Source organism: Arvicanthis niloticus, chromosome 12 (genome assembly GCF_011762505.2).
Source record: "Arvicanthis niloticus isolate mArvNil1 chromosome 12, mArvNil1.pat.X, whole genome shotgun sequence".
Taxonomy (NCBI): domain Eukaryota; kingdom Metazoa; phylum Chordata; class Mammalia; order Rodentia; family Muridae; genus Arvicanthis; species Arvicanthis niloticus.
Window position 1 is genome coordinate 76593680 of NC_047669.1, and position 24632 is coordinate 76618311.

Genomic DNA, 24632 nt, shown 5'->3' on the forward strand with positions numbered 1-24632 from the left:
CACGGCTGGTCTCTGGAGAACAGTGCAATGTCTGAGGAGAGTGTGGGGAGGTTGTTCTGTGGCTATCAATGGCCACTAGGAAATCTCCTGCAGCTCTGGTTCACAGCTGGGCTCACATATACACAGTGCGGGCACAGGCAGTACCAACTTGTTCCCATTCTGTTTAAGACTCTTGCTTTTGAAAGGACAAAAAAGGAAACTTCAGGATTTGATCTTTCCAGGAAACAAACTGCACTGAAATCCTGCCCAAAGAGTTTTTATTTTCTTTATGTGTGTCTTATGTTTTTGTCTATTTTTTTCAAATTTCCACCTGCTTGTCCTTCTCCGTTTAAAAGGCAAGTTATGAAACAGAACAGGGAAGTATGGGGTACGGATGTCTTAGATATCAGACAAAGCATCTCCTATCCATCTCCACTACCACCAGCTAGCATCATGGCATTGGGAGCCCCCCCCCCCACACACACACTCCACACACACACACACTCCACACACACACACACACTCACACACACACACACATACTTCACACACTTATACATACACACACATACACATAGTGCACACACACTTCACACACAACAATCACACACACTACACATACGCACACACACATGCTTCACACACTTACACATACACACACATACACATAGTACACACACACACACATACACCCCTCACTTGTTCACCTATGATGACAACTTGGAAACCACCTTCAAAAGATGGAGGAAACAGCATGCATGAGGTGCCCGGATGCAGCCAGCGCTAATGGTACAGTAACCTTCCAGTCCAGCCTGTCACCTGACCCAGCCACCCTGGCATGGAGAAAACCACCCTGGTACACACAACCAGGCTGATTGCTGCTCACGGCACCTTCTGGAAACCCCATCTCTCTTTTATGCATGACTTCACTCTTCTTATGAGAGGGGGAGTTGTCCACTTCTCCCACCACATCATTCAAAAGAAATCTTGAGAGCAATTGGCCTCAGAGACTTTGAGAGAGAAGCCATGGGACAAAGCCTGCTGGGGGTGCTGAAGAATACCTACAGGAAGGCTGTTTACAGTTAGCAGGATCCTGAACAGCAAGGAGGTAAACAACGCCCAGCCTCCGTGAAGTGCACTATGTCACCACAAGTTGAGAGCCTGCAGCTCAGGATCTGCATGAACCAACATCTGAAATACCTTCCCCCTTAATCCCCAACATCTGAGAACAAACGCTCTTAATGAAAGTCTCAAGAGGAAGTTACAAAGAATTTATTTTTCCAGTTCCTTTTAACAGTCGTTCCTAAAATAGGGGGCCATTCTTCCTGGCATCTTCCGTGCAGTATTTGAGTCAAATATGTAGTCAATATGGCCACAGTACTTCTTCCGGAATGTTCCCCAGACCCAGAGAGTGAAGAACACGCACCTGGTATAACAAGTGGTCCCAGAACATCGAGGCTCCAATTTTCTGGTACTCTTGACTCTTTGAGTCTGCTCACATTTTAAGCTCTGCCTAGAGAGACATAGCCTTGAACTATGTAGCAGTGCAGTCCTACAACACAGATTGCTTATGGGGGATCAGACGCACTTTGCTATTATTGAAAGGCTAGAGCAAATATTTCTGAGACCTTCTCCCAAAACTCTTGGAACAACTTTCAGTCACTTGGAGGAAGGAGCCATGTACACATGACGTGCTCTGGGTCACATAGCATCTGCTGAGTATAAGGAGCCAGAGCTGGGGTATCCTAAGTAGACTTGAGGATGGACGATGGTTTCTGCTTCATGACAGCTATGCCGAATCTCTCAAGCTGCCTGTGGTATATACAGGGGATTCTAACTATGTAGAAACAAATATCCAGATGCGAATAAGTAAATAAGAAACTGCATGGGAAAATTAGCAGAGAATTTTCAACTTTTCTGAATATAGGAGTAATACACATGTTCTTTGTAGACAATGAAAAAAAAATCACTCAGCTTTGTCAACTCTTAACCAGCCTCTGATGGATGCTTCCTTTCCCATAAAATTGTGTCTCTGTCTTCTAGGGTTAGGGTTAGGGCTAGAGTCATGGTCAGGCTCAGGGTCAAGGTCAGGGTCAGGGTCAGGGTCAGGGTCAGGGTCAGGGTCAAGGTTAGGTTACGGTTAGGGTTAAGTTTAGGGTTAGAGTTAGTATTAAGGTTCTATTTTACAAATATGACTCTCTCTGTGTGTGTGTGTGTGTGTGTGTGTGTGTGTGTGTGTGTGTGTGTGTACCTGTGAAGGCCAGAAGGGTAGCAGATACCCTAGAACTAGAGTTACGGCCATCATGAGCACCCAATCTGTGTGCTGGGTCCTCTGCGAGGGCAGCATGTGGTCTTAACTGTTGAGCCATCTCTTCACCTTCCAAATTGTGTTAGGCATTTTTTCCATCTACCCTATTGTTTTTTAATATGGGTTCATTGTTTAATTTCTTCGACATCTAGAGTTTAACCTACAGCACTTACTTGACTTTTGCAATCAGGACGGGGATGCTGCTCAGCAATAAAGATTTGTCTGCCACCCACAATGTTCTGAGCTTCATCCCCAGGACTTCAAAATCATTAACGTCAAAATAGTTTTAACATTTTGCAGTCTACTCGGAGTATATCTGCATATTTAAGTATAAATTATGGAACATGTAGAGGTTGGAGAGATGGCTTAACCATTAAAAACATCTGCTGCTCTTCCAGAGGGCCCAGGTTCAGTTCCCAGCACCCATATGGCAGCTCACAATTGTATATAATTCATAGGGAGTCTGATGTCCTCTTCTGGCCTCTGCAGGCACTAGACATGTACATAGTACATAGACACAGAAACAGGTAAAACACCCATACACATGAAATAAAAATGAACACATCTTAAAATATATAGCATATAAATGTAAAATATAGGTAGATAAATATAGTACACATACAAAAAGACCCACTGGCACATAAAGGAAATCAAGATAGACTATGCTTATTTCTTCAGAATGAAAGCTGGTACTTCCTGCTGTCTTTGAAGATTTACTTTTATACCATTTAGACAGCTCTACTCAACACATGTCTGAGAATTCCTTTGCCGAATTTGAAATAGCACACTTAAAATACTCACTATGGCTGGAAACATGTCCTCTCTCCCCATCATACACACGCAGAAGAACAGCATCTATTTAGGGATTTTCAAATGCAATCTCGGGATGGAAGAAACTCTCTCTCCAAGACTAGCATTGTTCTGGCAAGACCCTCCCCCCCCCCCCAATCCACAAACCATCAATTTCCAGGAAAAGAAAACTCGTGGGGCTCGATTTTTTTTTTCATTTCAAAATTCCATCTCTTAAATCTTGCACATTGCTTGGCATCTCCATGGCCTGTGAGAACAAGAGTCATGACAAAGGGGGGCAGGGGGAGGCTTCTGGAAATTGTCCTTATTGCTTGTTGTCTGCATTGCTCTTGTTTGTTGCTGGATAAGGCACGTCTGAAATAAAGCCATACTTTCTCCTAGCACAGCTTTCCCAATGGAATTAAGTATATCAATATTTCATCACACACACACACACACACACACCACAGCAGTGTCAAAGCTCTTTGTGTACTGAAAGGGTTACAGGTCAGCTTGGTCGAGTGAGCTCTGTGTTTCAAGAACTTGGCTGAGCACAAGATAGATGGTTGATTACGAATAGGCTCTTTGAGAATAGCCTATACAAAATGTTCCCCATGACTGTTCCTTGGACCCTGTCACAAACTGAATAATGGGTTGGGACTTTCCACAGGTACTCTCCAATAACCCTCCTTTACTCCCCCTGGGTTGTGGTTTTTGCCTTTAAATTCCCTCTGTCTCCAAAGCCCCGGGGTCAGACCCCATTGCCCCTGTGTGGGCTACAGGTCTTGACCTCAACACGTTGATCGAAATATACCTCTTGCTGATTGCATCAAGTTCAGTGTCTTGTGAGTTATTGGGTGGCCAAGAATTCCTGAGGCTTGGGTGAGGTCCTCCCTTCGTGAGGGTCTTACAGTACCACTTGGCCCTGATTCATAGTCATCACTATCGGGTACCAGCACAAGCATCTGATCATCAGAAATACCTAGGAACAGAGAGTAGAGACAACTTTTTGACCCAGAAGGAACATGCCTATCCTTGCTAAGGAGCTATTTAGAGATATCTGTGCCACCTGATTTGCCAAAGTCTAACATTCCAGCTAGTTCTTCATCGGTTTGGCTTTAGCTCACAGAGACTGTACTGTTGCCCCAATAAAGTATCACCAAGGTAAAGTCATGTGTTTTAAGCTGTCATTTTCAATAGTATCTTGTCAAAGAGAGATGACCGAGTTGTCCATGACAGTGCCCTGCAGGAAGGAGAAGGAAGCACATGTAAGTATGGAGGGTCTTTTGAGACTTCAAAGTCCTAACTTCAAGAGCCTGAATCTAAAGTTCCAAGAGAGCCCTGGAAATCTCACAAATTTCCAAGGACTATTGTGGACATTAACACATGAGAGCCTGTCACTCTACCATGATGTCAGGTGGATTGTTGCTGGGAGCAGATGAGATACTCACTATTGGTCTTAAAGTGGGTCCTGTTGGTCAGTGGGAACTCCATTTTTCCTGCAGTGGTCACTGCTGAATGCTTTCTCAGAGACAGTAGAGTAACCCCATTGCGTAAGCACACTGTGAAAGAAAACAACCAGGGTCCAGTCAACTCTGTCCCCAGGAAGAGGCTTATGTGGCACTAGTTAAACCCCTTCCACCCACCAGGAAATGCTCCCCCACAGAGCAGTCTGGCTGGAGCTATTTCTAACAGTAGGTGGACACTGTCATCAGTCACAGCAGACAGGCCCCCACTGTTCATTTCCTGGGACCACTGTGAACAAGGTTGGAGCCCTCATCGACAGACATATACTGCCTGACAGTTCTGTTGGCCAGGATTCCAAGATGGCAGCAGGGAGAGGGGTTTTTCTTATGTAACCTGTTCTTCCCTGGTTCTTGACAGCCCTGGGATCTTTGGCATCTTTCTTATATTTCTTATATCTTCACATCTTCTCCATGTTTTCTTCCCCATTCATTTCTGTCTAAATTCCTGCTATTTATAAAGACGGGTCATGCTGGATTTGAGCTCATTTGCAGTATGTTTCCATGAACTGTGGGTTATGACTTTATCACCTCATGGAGACACAATTCAGACCATGCTGCCTCCCCATGTGACTCCCTGGATTGATCACAGTCTTGTCACTCCATGTGTTGGTTCTAGCCGTGTTGCTCCTCTTTGATCTCTAGTCACTGAGTCTAGAGGAAAGTTTACACTTGCCTCTAGATCTAGCTGAGCAGGTGAAACTTTAAACATTGAATGTCATGTCCAGAAATCAACCTCAGGATGTTTTTTTCTAGCACACCACCAGCATTACTATCCTGATGGGCCTCCCTGGATGCTTCCAGGCCCTGAGTCTCCTGGTAGCCTGTGGGGGTGGAGTTTCTCACAGTCTCCAGCAATACGTGGGCAGGTTTGGGCAGAAAGGGCTAAGATTAGGCTTAGAAACCTCATACCCAAGCCTGGATTTACTGTTGTTGGCCAAACATTGGGAAACCCTGCACCACATCAGTGGGTTAGATGTAGGCTTCAGGGGTCACAGTGAAATCTGATGCTCTCTCCACTGGAAACACCCAGGCTTTACTGGGAAAGATTCATTCTTGGGAACAACCAAATATCCATGTGTTATACTTGTTTCTAGTTACACACAAACACTCTAATTCTTTGGCTCATTTGGGTTTTCTATTATGATAATTATTTTGTTTATGTATGTATTATCTATGGCTGCATAAAAAATTACCCAAAACAAGGGAACATTAAGCAAAAAGTTTCATTATTTCACTAGTGTGTAGTATGAATTTTGCTTTGTTTTTTTTTTTAAACATAGAGGTATTATAAGAATAAGTTTTCATTTCAATCCCAGGTGTGGGATATAGGGCTCCTACAAACTGCCCCCAGGACCTGATTATGATTTGCTCTTGCTCCAGCAGAGGCGTGGTTTTGCCCACTGCAGATGGTTTCTGCAATTATGTTTGTAATTCTAGGGACTTTTCAGAGGCTATGTAAGTCCTAGGGCCCCAAGAGACATGGTGGTTGGTTGGTTGGTTGGTTGGTTGCTGTTGTTTGTTAAGTAGCCATGTGTAAAGAAGAAACAATAAGAAGAAATTAGATATCCTGACAGTAAAGGTCAAACTTGCCCCAAGAATTAGCAGGAAGTAGTCTAATGATAACATCTCCTCCTTCCCTCTCCAGCCTTTTCCTTCTCCTATTTGGTGTTAGGGGGTTGATAGGGTAGAAGAAGGGGGTGGAGAATGGTGAGGGTAAAAAGAATGCACAAAATAGCAAGTGCTGACCACACCAGTCTCCTGGTGAGGAGGCCTGCATCTCAGGAGCTTACTCTATCTCAAGCCTTCCAGAGGTTTGTGTTAGGCACTGGCCAGGATTGCAAACATCTGTCAGATGGATGTCAGGAGGAAAGCCCAGCTCATCACTTATGGACTGCTCCATGGGGCTGTTTGGTTGTTATGTCAGTACTGCATGCAGCTCCCTCCACAGCTGGTGACCCAAAGCAATGAAGGATGCCCCAATGTATTTCCAAGGTAATGGAAGAATGGCCCAGTGTATTTGCAAGGCTATGGCAGGATGGCCCAGTGTATTTCCATCCCAGCCTTGGAAGCTACACTCTATTATTTCTAGAAACAAATGGACTCAAGCGATAGGGAGACGTGAGCAAACAAGGTAACTGCTGGAGTGTGATTTTTTATCACATGATAAACACCAGGTGGTTTTAAGTAAAAAGTTACCAAGTTTTCAGAAAACTGGCACCTCTCTACGGTTTTACCAGGAAACCAGAGAAAATAGGAACAATGCCTTAGTCCATGAAGATAGTCAAGGACCCACCCCTCAAAAGCAAGGACCATAAAGCAGGCCCAAGGCCTCAAGAAAACTGCCCACCCCTATGGAATTTCAGAAAGCCACCATCCCCCATCACCTGTCTGGAGCCTGGAGACTGCAAAACAGGCCACCTAATGTATCTCACAATTTGCCAACACTGCAGCTTCTAAGCCTGAACAAACACTGATCTGCAGCCCCTGCATAGTGTTCTCCTGTACGCTTGGATATGGAGCCCAGTGGCAAGGTCTGTGGAGATCAGACTCTCAGGCCAGTAAAGGGTTGCTCTAGCTCTTCTGAGGATGAACTGAATCTATTCTTTTATTCTCCTCTGCTGACTTCTAACATTTGATACCTAAACTCAGAAGGAGATTCCCCCAGTGTGTCCAGCTGGATCTGGCCCTTTTTTAAACCAGACTTCCTTCTTTCCTTCCTTCCTTCCTTCCTTCCTTTCTTCATTTAATTTATTCACTTTACATCCACTCACAGCCCCTCTCCCAGTCAGCCCCTCCCACAATACTTCCTCCCCTGTCCCCTCCCTCCTTCCTCTCCCCTCTTCCCTTCTTCTCTGAGCAGGTAGGAAACCCCCTGGGTACCTCCCCACCCTGGTGCTTCAAGTCTCGGAGAGCAGACATCTTTATTTTTTACAGTTATAACAATCTAATTCTCACTCTAGCAGGGATTAAGCTTGGCTACAAAATCAGAGAAACTTAAAATATGTGTTATTTCAGCAGAGCCAATTCAGTGAAGCAAAAAGCCCATATTGGAGGACCTGGAAACCTGGCTATATGTGTAGATGTCTGGTACGGTGTAAAGCAAATGGCATCTTGAATTGGTGATAAAAGGATAAAGTGCTCAATAAATGCTCTAAAAACATTTCATTTTCCAAGTGGAAAAAAGTAAATGTCGATTTTCTGCTACATACCATCAAAAATAAATTCCAGATGGATTAGACTTAAATTAAAACCCATTTTAAAGTATCAAAGGGACCTGTAGAATAATTTGTGCATGAGATTGGGATAGGAACAAAAGTTTAACCCAAAATATAAAATTATAAACTATAAAATAATCTATGATGAGGGGGTTATACATAGAAGAGTGTCTCGTGAGAGAAAAAAACAATGATAGAAAATTCCAGGAACCACTAATGGCAGAGGCGGTTGCAGCGTGGAGTAGGAATGGCTAAGATATATAAAAGCATCCCGAGTTACCACAAATCCACTCAAAGAACACACCAAATAGAACAGTCAGAGAGAAGCTACCAATACATTTTAGAAGCAACCTGAAATCCAAGTAGCAGCAAAATACTATTTAACCTTTATTCTAGAAATCTCCAAGTAACAATTCTATTGAACTGTCCTTGTAAACCATTGGGTTTACTTTTTCAAGTATTCAGTTCTGCATTTGGAATATTCACAGAGATGTGCAAACACTAATGATTACAGAATCTTTTACTGTTGTCCCACAAAACACCCACACCCACTGACAGCTTTTCTCCATCCCTCCCTGCTCCCTTCCATGGAACCACAAATCAACTTCTGTTTCTGTGAATTGTCCTCGTGAACATTTCATATAATGGCATCACTGTAGCACAAGGGCTTTTGTGGCAGGATTTCAGGTAACACAGTGTCTTAAGGTTTGTCCATATTGTGAGGTGTATCTGTACTTTGTTGCCTTTTAGGACTGAATAATATTCCATTGTTTGTATCTACCTTTAAATATTCATCCAATCATGAGTGAGCATGTGTGTTTAGGTGTTTTCACCATTGACTGTTAGAAATAATTCTCTTATGAACATTCATATAACAACCTGTTGAAATAACACGTGTGTTTATTTCTTAGAGTACCCAACTAAAGTTGGTGTTATTTACCAAAATAGTTCCGGCATTTTACCATCCTACCAATTTCTCTAAAAGTCCACCATCGTTTGTTGGCATCTGACTTTTGGTAACAGTCATTCCACAAGGCAAGTGGGTTCATACCGTAGTTTGGGTTCCAGTTTTTCTAGTACCGAGGGTTGTGCTAGGTTGATTGGCCACATGTATGTCTTCTTGGGAGAAATGTCTGTTTGAATTCTTAATTTTAAAAATCGGGCTGTACCTGTTGAACAGAAAGAGTTCTCTCTATATTCTGAAATGCAATCAGCATCTCTGAGATGTAAGCCATCAAATAATTGAGATATTAATGTTTCCTCATATCCACAAGGTGAAAGGTGTATGTTTGGGAGGCACATGGAATGGCTCACTTGAGGTCTGTCTGCTGTGTGTGCCAATCATTTTTCACACACAGGTCAGGATCGGAGCTCCATGGTCTCCCTTTCTGTTTGTAGTTCTTTCTGTCCTTCTTCTCCATCTTCCTCTCACCAGATTCACTTTCATTTGTAACACCTTTCTTCCATGAATTTTCTCATAATTTACAATTTTCATGTCTCCTTTTAAAATCAGTTTATAGCCTCATGACAAGTGTTATTTGTTCTATATATTGTCCTTGCAGCTTCAAATTCTATTTCACACATTTCCTTTTTAAAGATTTATTTTATTCATATGCATGTGTATATTTGGCTATGTGTCTTGTGTATGACCCAAGTATGTGCCCACAGAGGGCCTGGGTCTCCTCATTTAGTATATTTTTCAGTTCCACCCATTTTTTATTCCATTTTTATGATCGAATAAAATTCCATTGTATGTGTTTCACATGTGTCACATGTCCATCACATGTTCATCCGTTGATGGACCTCTAGGCTGATATCCACCTCCTAGCTACTGTGATTAGAGCAGCAACAAACAAGAATGTGCAAGTGCCTCATTGGAGGACATGGAGTTCCTTGGGCGCGTTCCAGACATGGTATAGCTGGATCACAAGCTAATTCTATTTCTGGCTCCCGAGAAACCTCCATGTTGATTTCCATAGTGACTGTGCCCGTTTACACGCCCACCAACAACATATAACCTTTCCCTTTGCACACATCATCATGAGCATCTGCTGTCATTTGTTTTCTTGACAGCTTCTCTGGCTGGGCTGAGATAGAGTTTCATTGCAGTCTTAATTTGTGTTTCATTGATGAGTAAGGATTGTAAATGCTTTTAAGGATGTTTACCAGCCACTTGTATTTCTTCTTTTGAGAACTTTTTTCGGTTCCATAGCTCCTTTTCATTGAGCTGTTTATTTTCTTAATATTTAGTTTCCCAAGTCCTTGTGTGACCTAATCTGTTGTCAGATACACAGCTGGCCAAGACTTTCACCTATTCTGCAGGTTGTCTAGCCTCTTGATCGGCACTTTTCTTTGGTGCACAAACCCTTTTTAATTCCATGAGATTCTATTTGTTGATCATTGGCCTTATTTCCTGGGTGACTAGAGCCTCATTCAGAAAGTCCTTGTTATGTATGCCTATGTGTTCAAATGCATTTCCGGTTTTTTCTGATAGTAGTTTTAGAGGTCCAGGTCTTCTGTGGACATCCTTGATCTATGTGGAATCAATGTCTGTGGAGTTCAAACGATGAGGATTTAAGTTTTATTCTCCTCCTTGTAGACATCTAGTTTCCCAGCAGCACTTGCTCTTCTCTGTAGATACCTAGTTTCCCAGCAGCACTTGCTCCTCCGCATAGACACCTATTTTTCCCAGCAGCACTTGCTCCTCCGCATAGACACCTATTTTTCCCAGCAGCACTTGCTCCTCCGCATAGACACCTATTTTTCCCAGAAGCACTTGCTCCGCCGCGTAGACACCTACTTTCCCAGAAGCACTTGCTCCGCCGCGTACACACCTACTTTTCCAGCATTACCTGCCAAGAATGTTGTTTTTTGTGCAGTGTGCATTTGTCATCTTCATAACAAATAAGGAGGTTGTAGTTGTGTGGCGGCGTAGCTAGGTCCTCTATTCTATCTCATTGATCTGTTTTTGTACCAGTGAAATCCTGGTATTATCATTATTACTCTATAGTCTATCTTGAAATCAGATATTGGTACTTCCCTATCCAGTGCTTGCTGTGCTTCCATAAAAATATTTGGATTAGTATTTTCTATTTCTTTGAAGAATGTTACTATGATATTGATTGAAATTATACTAAATACATAGATTTCTTTTGATTACACAGCCATTTTTATAAAATTGATTCTTTCATTCCATGAATAAGTATCCCCTACTTGAGGGAATGGCAGCCCAAAATAACTGGCCCAATTCCCCCAGTGCCAAGCACTTGCAGAATTTGCCTTTGAGACCATTAAAATCAATGGTTTGGGGGTCTTGGTTTGAGGAATTCAAGGTTGTCATCTTAGCCTACATTGTACATCTATCAACAGATATAGTCAGGTCTACGAACACACACACACAAACACAGAAAGAGAGAACCACACATCTATCCATACAAATGCATCCAGATCTATAATCTCACATGCGTACATGTATACTCCCATGTGCACACATGTACTCACACGTACACACACATGAACTGTATGTAGCTTAATGAGAAATGTCCCCCATCGTCTCAGATAACAGACGACTTGGTGCCCAGTTCATGGTGTTATTTGGGAAGGTTTGAGTGGTGCAGCCTTGCTTGAGGAGTACGTTACTGGGGACAGGCTTTGAGATTTCAGCTGCATCTACTTCACACTCTATTTAGTGCTTGCAGTTTGAGATGTGAGCATTCAGCATCCTGTATTGCTGTTTGCTCCCATGCCTGCACTCACCAGGGACACTTATCCCTCTGGAGCCATAAGCTAAAATAAATTTCTCCTTAAGTTGCGTCTGATCATGTTGTCCAATCACAGCCATAGAAAAGTAACCGACGCAGTTGCACACTTACACATGCACACACAAACTCGGGCATGCAGTCTTGTGAGCACACATGTACACATGCATATACATACACTCCAGTCAGGTGGGGTTCTCTCCTCTTCTCTCCCTCAGCACTCTTCAGCACTGGAAATTATAAAGGGACAAAGCATGGGCCAATGTGAAAAGGAGTCTAGATATTTTTTTTCAAAATAGATAGCTCTGTGGCTAGGGGCTCCTCATTCTATTTTACACACAGATGATATCACCTGGGACTTGAGAACCAGCAGGTTCACACATGTGAGGGCAGAACTGCATAGTGGGAAAAATCCATGTAAGATTGTATTGGCAGAAGAGGGGAAAATAAACTGATAACATTTATATGAGGGTTTGATGACTGTCTCTCTGGATGGGACAAGCACTGAGTGAAGCAAACACATGCTTAGTCATATATGCAGTCATGCAGCTGTCATGCATGCAGTCATGCATGCTGTCATGCGTGCTGTCCTGCATGAGGGTCCTAAGAGACTTACACATGCTAAATCATGCTCAGTCATGCTTGCTGTCATGTATGCTATCATGCATGCCATCCTGCAGCCATCATGCTACTGTTCTTCATGAGGGCCCCAGGAGACTTACACATGCTAAATCATGCATGCTGTCCTACATACCATCATGCTGCTGTCCTGCATGAAGGTCCCAGGGGACTTACACTCGCTCAGTCATGCTGCTATCTTGCATGCTGTCCAGCATTCATGAGGGTCCCAGGACACTTACACATACTCTATCATGCATGCCGTCCTGCATGCTGCCATGCTACTGTCTTGCATGCTGAACAGAGAAGGTACAAACACAAACTGCAAAGCCTGCCCCACAGAGAGGTGCTCCTGGACTCACAGTGAGCACACCATTCACAGGGACATCCAGTGGCAGAAAGAGCATTCTGTGCATTTTGTCTCTGAGGGGAAGTTCTTCACTGTGAGATATGCAGCTATCTTAACATAAAGGGAGTCTGTGACAGCCAGCTTTCCCACTCACTGGAGAGTGGTGCTGAGCTCAGTGTGCTCAAAACTGATTATTTTCTGTTACTTTGGATCATGGTTTTATGGTTCGGATTGGCTCGACAGAGTCTTCTGAAGGAAAGTGATGTTTGTCCTTTACCAGTGTGTGGTTCACCGAGCTGTATCTTCTCATTTGATTCTGGATTTCTCCCTTCTGATACAGCTTCCACCTGGAACATCAAACTTGGTGAATGCTTTTTCTGTTCCTCTCCAAAATTTGGACTGGAAAGTTCTAGATAAGCCATAGGCCTCTATGCTCCTATCAATCAATGTTTGCATCTTCCAATCAGTAGGTTCCAGTGAGTTTTATGAATCACCAAGTTACCAGAATAACTAAACTCACATGAAACATCTGTGTTTGGGTTTCCATGGAAGTCTTTTCATTGCAGACATATTCATGGTATTTATCTGATTGCCTAGCCAACTTAGAGAGGAAAATGCATTTTAATTTTCTTAAAATACTTCCTACTTAGAAAGACTGCTGTATTAATTGTATGGACAGCAAATTTGACACATCCAACCCTTGGTGCCTTTGGAGTACCAGGATATCCATGGATATCAAGATACTCAGGTAGTATACACGAAGAAAGAAAATGGTTATGTATAACTTGCAGATATCTTATATACATAATCACTCCTGAATTACAGAGAATACTCGGGACATCACTGATGATATATAAATGGTAATTATCTTGAATCATATAGAATAGTAACTAAAAACATGCCTACACATTTAGATTAGACAGAATTTTAAGGGGGCCTGGTTATGCCTTGAAGCATCTATATAATAATTAGTTATTGTACCTCAGGGCTCCTGGAAGATCAGAGGAAACACTCCTAAGAAACTTCTTTCTAGGGAGAGGTAACAGTGTAGCTAATTGATGTCAGGACTGTGGTCCCCACTAAGTCCTTAAGGACAGTTTCACTGGAATCCCTATTCTGACAGAGCCAGTGAAGCTCTGAAATTACCTCAGCTTCCTAAGCACTGCATTTTCTTAAGGTTAGTGAGAACCAGTGTGAGCACTCAGTGAGAACCAGTGTGAGCACTCAGTGAGAACCAGTGTGAGCACTCAGTGAGAACCAGTGTGAACACTCAGTGAGAACCAGTTTGAGCACTCAGTGAGAACCAGTTTGAGCACTCAGTGAGAACCAGTGTGAACACTCAGTGAGAACCAGTTTGAGCACTCAGTGAGAACCAGTTTGAGCACTCAGTGAGAACCAGGGTAAACACTCAGTGAGAGCCAGTGTGAGTGCCCAGTGAGAACCAGTGTGAACACTCAGTGAGAACCAGTGTGAGCACTCAGTGAGAACCAGTGTGAGCACTCAGTGAGAACCAGTGTGAGCACTCAGTGAGAACCAGTGTGAGCACTCAGTGAGAACCAGTGTGAATACTCAGTGAGAACCAGTGTGAACACTCAGTGAGAACCAGTGTGAACACTCAGTGAGAACCACTGTGAACATTCAGTGAGAACCAGTGTGAGCACCCAGTGAGAACCAGGGTAAACACTCAGTGAGAGCCAGTGTGAGTGCCCAGTGAGAACCAGGGTAAACACTCAGTGAGAACCAGTGTGAACACTTAGTAAGAACCAGTATGAACACTCAATGAGAACCAGTATGAACACTCAGTGAGAACCAGTGTGAACACTCAGTGAGAATAAGTGTGAACACTCAGTGAGAACCAGTGTGAACACTCAGTGAGAAGCAATGTGAGAATTCAGTGAGAACCAGTGTGAACACCCAGTGAGAAGCAGTATGAGTGCCCAGTGAGAACCAGTGTGAGTGCCCAGTGAGAACCAGTGTGAGTACCCAGTGGTATCCTTAGGGAGCTCCCTCAGGCAGATATGAGATGCTCAAAGTGCATGTGTTTATATTAAAAGATTTGCTACTTCCTGGGGAAGCCAAATACCAAGTAATTCTTTTTACCATTTTTTTCTCAGCTTTAAAATTTGCCCAGTATCTTAAGTCAAACAAGTCTAAGAATGGAGCAAACACCAAGCTCAGGACAAAGGTGTTTCATAACTTGTGAATAAGTCAGGCACCTGCCTGAAATACCTGCCAAGCAAGTTGGATATGTCACTAGATTACTTTCTCCTTGCTCAGACCACATCAGGACAGAAGCCCTCACCAACCAATACCAGCCTTCCCCTAAGCAGGAAGCAGCAGCCAGGGCTAGCTATCCCATCCAGGGACATGTCCTTACTCAGTCCCCCTGGGCTCCACCTCTTAACATCACCAACATCTCACTAGCACTACCACAGGGGACTGGAAATAAGCCTTTACTCATGGATCCCTGGATGAAGTTCAACATTTGAATGATAGAATTCTGCTCCTATACAAATCACCGCATGGCCATGTCTGCCCATTCAAACCCCAGGAGCCCAAACCAATGGTCAGAGTGGAGGTTCTAAAACTGTGAGCCAACCTTAAGTCCCTTTTCTTTCTTAGCTCATCATTTTAGGTGATTAATTATACTGAAACAAAGCTGAATAACTTGCTGGCTTTAAACATTAAGAACACGTCCAGTTACAAAAACAGGAACACTCATAGTTTAAGCAGCTTTGTTTATTGTAAAATTAACTTAGTGTTGAAGTATTCAGTGACTGCCTCCATGGAATGGAGCATCCCCGAAAGCCTGCCCTCTAGTGCACATGCCTTATGATCATAACAAGTCCACACCCCGGGAAAAATACTGACTTCCACCAAGGAGATAGGTAATGAGCAGAATTCTGTCATATACTCTATGTTTGCAGTTATCCTGGACTTCGAGTGGCTGAGCTAAATAAGCTTGATATCTGAAGAAGCATACAAGCAGGGGTTTGGGGCAAGGAGAGTGCACTACCACTGTTACGTTGCTGTGAGGAGACACCACTGGTCAAGGAAATGTAGAAGAGAACACTTAATTGGGGGCGCATTTGCAGTTTCAAGGTATGAGCTCATGGCCATCATGGCGGGGAACCTGGTGGGCGGGCTCCTCCAACAAGGCCACCCCTCCTCCCCCCCCCCCCCAGCTCTGGCCCTGCTTGCTCTGGGCCAAAGGTTTATTTTATTATCTATTATATGTAAGTACACTCTAGCTGTCTTCAGACACCCCATAAGAGGGCATCAGATCTCATTACAGATGGTTGTGAGCCACCATGTGGTTGCTGGGATCTGAACTCAGGACCTCCAGACCTCCAGAAGAGCAGTCAGTGCTCTTAAGCACTGAGCCATCTCTCCAGCCCAAGGCCACACCTCCTAATCCTTCCCAAATAGTCCACCAATTCAGAACCAAATATTCCAGCCTATGAGCCTATGAGAGCCATTCTTATCCAAACCACCACAGGGAGTAGTAACCCACAGTCTCACCTTGGACCTGGCTGCCTCTTCCTGTCCTCTCTGTCATCCTTGCCATCTTTTCTGTTATAGTGGTTGCCGCTGTTCTATATCCTAAGAGACTGGCTAGTCTGTCATTAAGAAGACATAGGGCAAGGTCAAAGGGCAGAGAGGACATGTCCTGCTAGCAAACTCATTTAAAGAGGTGGGATGAACTTTCACCCACAATTTGTTGGGTGACTCACGGCACCACACAGGCATCTACAGAGGAAAATCAGGAAATGGCAGCTGCTCCACAGTGAGTTTTTATAGCAAGGCTAAGGCAGATGCCCAGATGGTGAAGAACAGTCTGATAAAAGTAACAAATGGTGTCGTGTCAGAGAGGGTGGTCCTAGCACATGAACAGGGGGGTGTAAGGTTTGAACTTCTCACTGGCTCTGATGGAGAGAGACCTGGACTTCCTTATCAGCTTCCTGAATGTGAGGTGAGGAGATGAATAAAGAGTCGGAGATAAAACTGTCCAAGCTAGGGTGATAACCCAAACAATAAAGTATCGCCAATGTGCACACAGAGACCAGAGTTCGATCCGCAGAACCCATGTAAAAGAGCCAGGTGCAGTGGCGCCCTTCTAATTCTGGCACCGGAGGCATATTTGTGGATTACGTGGTCATTCTGTGGCTGACCAGTAGGTCTTGCCCAAGCTGCAAGTTCCCAGCTATGAGAGACCCTGTCTCAGGAAAGCACGGTGGACAGCACCCTGAGAAACAGCATCCAAAGCTGACTTACAGCACGCACAGCACACACATGCACACACATATACCCACTTCCTCACACACATGTGAACATGCACAGACATGAATACGCTCATACATATACACTCATACAAATCTGTCTGGGATCCATATGGAATTTGAATCTTAAGTGCTCGCCAAATGTCGCAGGCTCGGTCTCTGGCTGCTGGTACAACTGGGGAACAGGGAACTTTACGGGGAGAGAAGTGGGTGAGTGGGGTATGCCTTTGCAGAATGTATTTCATCCAAGCTGTCCCTATTTCTCCTGCCTGTGTGAGTAGCCGCTTCAGCTCCACGCTCACTGTCAGACTGTATGACTCCCCACAGACTCTGCAGCAGCACAGCCAAGCAACCGTGGTCAGAAACCTCTGAAACTAGGTACAAATGAATCTTTCCACTTTTGATCATTTACCTCGAGCATTTTCTTGCAGCAATGGAAAGTAAACTGATGTGGTGTCAGTGATCTTCTCCTGGCAGCTCGCAGACAGAACGCAGGGTTTCAGCTGCCCCAAAGGAGGACCATCAGTGCAAAAGAGATGCAGGCAGGGGTGAGCTAAGGGAGCAGCAGGCTCACCAGCCCAGCATCAGGACCTTCCTGTAAAGAGAAACATACACATGCAGGCATCTTGACATGTGCTTAAAATGCTGCTTCCTTTGTCAAACAACAACAATAAAAAAATCACCATTAAAAGATTTAGGGGTTTTGGGGAGATGGCTCAGTGGAGAAAGTACTCACTATACAAGTGTAAAGATTTGAGTTTGGTCCTCAGAAATTCACATAAGAAAGTGGAGCATAGTGGTATGTTTGTAATTCCAGTACTGGGGAAGTAAAGACAGACAGACAGAACACTGGGGCTCACTCACTGGTCAGTTAGCCTAGCCTAGTCATCAAAGTCCTGATAAAAGCGATGGAAAAATATCTTTTAAAGATAGATGGTGTTCTGACCAGTGACAAAGTTGATCTCTGGCTTCCTCTTGCATGTGCACACAGGGTGCAACCATGCACACAAACATGCACTCTGGCCTGCTCTTTCTCTCTCTCTCTCTCTCTCTCTCTCTCTCTCTCTCTCTCTCTCTCTCTCTCTTCTCTCTCTTCTCTCTCTCTCTCTTTCTCTCTCTCCCCTCTCTCATGCACATGCACACACAGGAGGGAGGTAGACAGAGAGAAACAGAGACAATATAAGACAGACAGACAGACAGACAGACAGACAGACAGACAGACAGAGTGTGTCTGACTCTGGCTTCCAGGCTGGAGGATGTAATGTTTTAAACATTAGAAGAACAATTGTCTGAAAGATTATTCCTAGGAAGAATTTTCCACGATGGAAGAAAAATGTCAGAATGATTAGATAAAAGTTTTCCTAGACATGGCTGTCTAGGGCTTGTTCTGGAAGAACAAGAGAACAAGGGAAAAAAATGTGTTTCCATCCAGTTCCGTGAGCTTCTACCTCTCCTTCCCTCCTGAAGCGTTCCACACACGAACGTGGTTCCCAGTTACCTCTCCTTTCCTCCTGAAGCGTTCCACACATGAACGTGGTTCCCAGCTAAGAAGGAGCCTCGGGATGGGCTTCTAGGACTATGGAAAGTTGGGAAGTAGAAGCCCTGCCATTGTCTGTGCAGATATGGCAGTGGACGTCTGGGCTGGGGCTGGCTGAGGTTCGCCTGCAGAATTCAGTCCTTTCCCACTGAGCCACTGAAGTGGGTTAATGGCCTCTTGTTACAGGGGGAGAGAAAGGAAACAAGCCTCTCCAAGTGGCGCTGATGGAGAAGCCGTTAGATTCATGGTGAGCTGCAGGTTCCTGGTGGCATGCTCACACTCACCTCCAAGGAGTCAATGGAAAAGTCTCCTTGGTTTGACAATATTTTTTTTTTACAGTTCTTTTCGTGTGTTTAATTATTTCTCTGCTTCCATAAGGCTGATATCTGACAAGTTCAGGGTCGAAAACCCACAAAAAGAAAGGATGTAAAAGTTAACAATAAATATAGGATATCCAGCTAAGGTGTCCTGCCTCTGTCCCCTGAACATCCCTGGAGAGCTAGAGGGCTCTCCAGGTACAGGCTGCACACAGTAGGTCCAGGGCTCTGTAGATAGAGGATGCACACAATAGGTCGGGAAGACCTATTCTTGGGGTTTAGCTTATTTTTATTTTCTTCTCTTTCTCCACTTTTTTTTTCCTTTGAAGCACTTAAAATTTTCCATTGAAGCTGGGTCAACAGGAAAGGTGCTGACTTACACCACATTTTTGGTACTCTATAAAAGTTAAATAAAAATAATAATGTTGTGTTTTTGTTTTTTTAGGAGAAAGGTATCATAGAGCAGTGCAAGACACTCACAGGCCATTGAGCACGCCACAGAGAGGAAGGCCTCATCCTTCAGGCTTATCTGAAAATAAAAATCTGGGTCACAAAGGGGAAGCCCGTGGTGCCAGCTCTGGCCAGGCAGTTGGCTTGGACCCTCACCTCAGCTCTAAGTGAAAGCAGAGACTTGTCTCCTGTGTCAGAGCTGCTGCTGCGACTTCCCAGCAATGGAAAAGGACATTTTCGCCTTGGATTTATCATTTGATGCAGATGTTTGGCTCTGGGTTCCTGATCTCCTCAGCAAAGTTGATGTCAAAAACTTGGAACAATAATCCTGCTTGTGTATGTTTTCTTATGAGGTGTAAATTTGTGGAATGAGCATTGTTGTTTTTAACTGTAGTCTCAAAAGGAGCTTCCAGTTTGTACACACACACCACACACTCACCACACACACACACACACACACACACACACACACACAATATGCTGTTTCTTCCTACCTTCCCACTGTCTTTCTCTGAGTATCAGCATGCTTTATGGAACAAACAAAAAGTATGTCCCTCTCTTATTTTTCTCCTGAAAAGGCCATCAAGAACCATAGAGTAGAGAGTCTGGGGAGACGGCTCAGTCATAAAGATGCTTACCATACAAACATGAAGACCCGAGTTTAAACCCCTAGCACCTGTGTAAACAGCTGGGCACTATGGTGTGTACCTGTAGTCCCAGCACTGGAGAGGCTGAGACAGGAGGATTACTAGGACTTATTGGACTCAAGTCTAGCTGAATCAGCAAATGTAGGGTTTAGTGACAAACCCTGTCTTTAAGCATGAGAGGGAGATTCCAATCCTTGATCTCTGTCCCCTCCCCTTGTGCATGCATAGACGCACGTACCACACACACACACACACACAGAGACACACACACACACACACACACAGAGACACACACACACACACACACAGACACACACACACAGACACATCACACACACACACACACACAGAGACATGCCACACACACACACACACACATCACACACACACATACACACATGCCACACACACACACACAGACATGCCACACACACACAGACACATCACACACACACATACACACATGCCACACACACACACACGGACACACACACACACAGACATGCCACACACACACAGACACATCACACACACACACACACACTCACACACACACACAGACATGCCACACACACACAGACACATCACACACACACACACACACACACTCACACACACACACACACACAGACATGCCACACACACACAGACACATCACACACACACACACACACACACACAGACACATCACACACACACACACACACAGAGACATGCCACACACACACACACACACATCACACACACACATACACACATGCCACACACACACACACAGACATGCCACACACACACAGACACATCACACACACACATACACACATGCCACACACACACACACGGACACACACACACACAGACATGCCACACACACACAGACACATCACACACACACACACACACTCACACACACACACAGACATGCCACACACACACAGACACATCACACACACACACACACACACTCACACACACACACACACACAGACATGCCACACACACACAGACACATCACACACACACACACACACACACACACAGACACATCACACACACACACACACACACACACACACAGACACATCACACACACACACGGACACACACACACAGACATGCCACACACACACACACACACACACACAGACATGCCACACACACACAGACATGCCACACACAGACATACACATACACACACTGGACTTTCACCAAGGCGTTGCAGATGGCTAACCCTCTCTTGACCTCTGAACTCTGAACTTCTCAAAGTCTGCAAAGGACACAAACAAGGAGGAATTTGCTGAGCTCTTGGGTTGAGGCTTCTGCAGCAGCAGACAACTGGATGTCAGTTCACTCTGTCCAGCTTCCTGGTCTGAAGTGGTTAAAAAGTAGCTAGGCAGGTCTGGGGAAGGGAAAGTGGTTGGGATAACAGGTTAACTATTAGCAAGAAGCAGTTCCTGAACCTGACAGCAGATGCCAGGTCTGGCTCCCAGGGTTGGCCTCCCAGGGGTTGTCTGCTTTCCTTTCAGAGGTGAATGGAAAGTTCTCAAATGCATCTGTGCTGTTGAATGATCCTGGGAGAGGGGGGAACCGTTCCTTCCTCTGAAGCCCTTTTAGTGTTTACTGACTCTAACTTAAAACAGAAACATTTATTTTTTTCTCCAGTTAAGTTCCTGGCACCCTTGATGAGGGACCTTAGTTTTTTGTTTTTTGGTTTTTTTTTTTCTATTTGTTTGTTTGTTTGTTTGTATTGGTTTGTTGTCTTTTTTTTTTTTTTTTTTTTTTTTTTTTTTTTTTTTTTTTTTTTTGGTAAACCAAATAACAGTTGACTAACCATGACTTTCAAAACTGACCTCTCATTCAAAAACGATGAAATATATTTCTTTTGCTAGAAAACGTCATATTTTGGTGTTTGGTCCATAAAACTCAGTTTACCTGAGTTGCCTTTCAGTTACAACTGTCATAAATGGCTCCCACAGTGGACAGACAGGTGGGAGCTGCCACGAGTGTTCTGATTATTAAAAACATTCCATGTGTGTATTATCACCGCTATTGAATTTAATCAATACCCCAAACCTGACAGGTTCATTTACATGACTGACAGATTCTCTCTGTGACTTACCAGAATTAATGAGTATACAGATATACTTTTTTTTAAGTGCCAGGGAACATCACGGAACATATTGTACCTTATTGTAAAACAAAAATAGCCTTGGACAGACTGTGGAATGCACTCTTGCAGGATAATCAGTTCTTTACTGTGGTTTTCCTGCCAGTCGGGGAGCCCTGCGTCACACAGAGCGGGTGCCAAGTGTCTGGTTTGCACTTTGGTAAGACATGTTTTTCTTGCTGTGAATTTTCAGGTTTGCAGTTTCCCCCTGAGTGAGCACAGACCATCCAGGTCACCGTCCCATGTGTTTGGGGCCTTACTTTTGTTCCAGGTTATTTTTATAAAAAAATGGTCTGCATATTGGAGCTCAAAACACAGGTGGGCAGGACAAGCTCACAGACTTACGAAGTTGTCTAGTGAACACTACTGACCTGTGGACAGACACGGAGGTCTGGGGCAGCTTGGTGGGATTTCTATCTTGTGTAAATGAACTTTCCCCTTGCTGGGTCCTCTTTTATCCACAACAGATTTGTTAGCATCTTGAATGAAATGTTGAAATGATGTTGTGAACGAACTTGCGTGCAAACATGTTATTGAAGCAATATTGAGTTTTTAACAAACCTCCTCCGATGATTCCTCCTCAGAGTCAAAGATGTGGGGACGTAACTTGCTGCCCTTGATGGCTTGGTGCCCATGGTTACCGTTTAGTAAGCTCTTTGCTTCTTCTTCCCGGCAGGACAATGTGCAATGGGTTGAGGACCAGCAGGAGCTCGTAGTTCCTCTGCTCTGGGTCTAGTCACCTCTAACCCACTTTGCTCAGTACCCCTTTTGTTCAGGGCAGGAAAGACTTCTGTGCACTTTCTCTAGGTTCTCTTGATGTTTACCCAAGCAGAAAATGTACCCAAAGGCCTCATCATCCAACGGCAATGTGTTTGAGGTTGTTCTTCTCCCATGCTGGTTTCAGCCACATAGGCACTAGTCTTTCGTCACCTATGAGCCAAGAGTTCACATGTGGTCCCTTGTGGAAAAGCACTCTACAATCTCTGTCTCACACACTGATTCTCTCAAGTGTGGAGGGACTTGCCAAGACAAGCCAGGAAGACAGCTGGGGGTGAGGGGAAGGACTTTGATGAAAAGATTTTGGGTTGGGGAGATGGCTTAGTCAGTAAAGGACTTGCCACATAAGCTTGGGGATCCATGTCTGATCCCTCCACAAAAAAAAAAAAAAAAAAAAAAAAAAAAAAAAAGTTAAAAAAAAAGCCACATGCCTCTAATCCCAGTGCTAGGGAGGCCGAGACAGGCAGATTCCCAAGGTTTGCTGTCCAACTTGTCGAGCTGAATCAATGTACTCCAGGTTCAGTAAAAGACTTTGTCCCAAAAACTAAGGTTGGAAGTGACTATGGAACATGACAATGTCATAAATGCTGCACACACACACACACACACACACACACACATATCCACATATACATTCACACACACATATTCACATATGCATTCAGACACACAAACACACACATATTCACATATGCATTCAGACACACAAACACACACATATTCACATATGCATTCAGACACACAAACACACACATATTCACATATGCATTCAGACACACAAACACACACATATTCACATATGCATTCAGACACACAAACACACACATATTCACATATGCATTCAGACACACAAACACACACATATTCACATATGCATTCAGACACACAAACACACACAGACACACAAATATTCACATATACATTCACACACAGACACACACATTCACATATACATTCACACACAGACACACACATGTTCACATATACATTCACATACATAGACACACAGACACAGGCACACACATGTTCACATATACATTCACACACAGAGACACACACAGACACACAAACACACACATATTCACATATACATTCATAGACACACAGACACATTTACACCCACAGATACTCACACATATGAACAAGCATACACATATATATACAAATACATAGCACATATATCCACACCCACATACATCTACACACATGAATAAGCAAACACATATGTGTACACAGACACAAACATGTACATACACACATATACATATTCACATATGCACACATACACACAAACACACAGAGAGACACACATACATGCAGTACAGGGAGACGAAGACTTCATTCAACATTTAACTACTGAAGGTTCCCAAAGCCACCTTGTACCCAAGTTCTTAGACCAGCGTGTGTAACTCTGCATGGCCTCTGGCTGAAATCCCTCCACTCGCCCAGTCTAGTCCCCATGGCAGGCTTCCCCACTAAGGCTTTCTCCGTGTCTTTGCAGGTTAACTGCTCCACCCTACAGGGCTCTTACAAGAGTCAGCCAGACCTGCCTGCTCCCCACTACTCTCCAAGCAAAGGCAGCTGGACATGGTTGGTTTTATTTATCATTGTTACTGTAACACAAGAAGAGTGTCTGCCCACAATAGATGCTTAACTAAAGCTTGGTAGATGATAAGTAAATAAAATCACTTAACCAAATGGAACAATGCCCAGGACAGAACGAACTGGAAAGACTCTACCGTTGCCTTCCTTGTTTAGAAACTCTGTTGCACAGTTGGGAACAGTGTCTTTTATGCTCTTCGGTCTACTAAACCAAGAGTTGGCAAACTGATCTAGAAAAGGCTGGTAAGTATTCTTAGCTCGTGACACTGTTGCTTTGTCAAAACCATGTAAATGTGACAATTTACCAGGACAG

The 24632-nt window shown here is 44.0% G+C and overlaps 1 long non-coding RNA gene across 1 annotated transcript; it reads right to left on the reverse strand.

Moving 5' to 3' along the window:
• Nucleotides 1-3262: 3262 nt before the first annotated feature.
• Nucleotides 3263-17403, reverse strand: LOC143434034 (uncharacterized). Its single transcript, XR_013103181.1, has 3 exons — nucleotides 17235-17403; nucleotides 4528-4638; nucleotides 3263-4319 (listed from the first exon to the last, which is right to left on the reverse strand). It is a non-coding gene; the product is annotated as an uncharacterized LOC143434034 (long non-coding RNA).
• Nucleotides 17404-24632: the final 7229 nt, after the last annotated feature.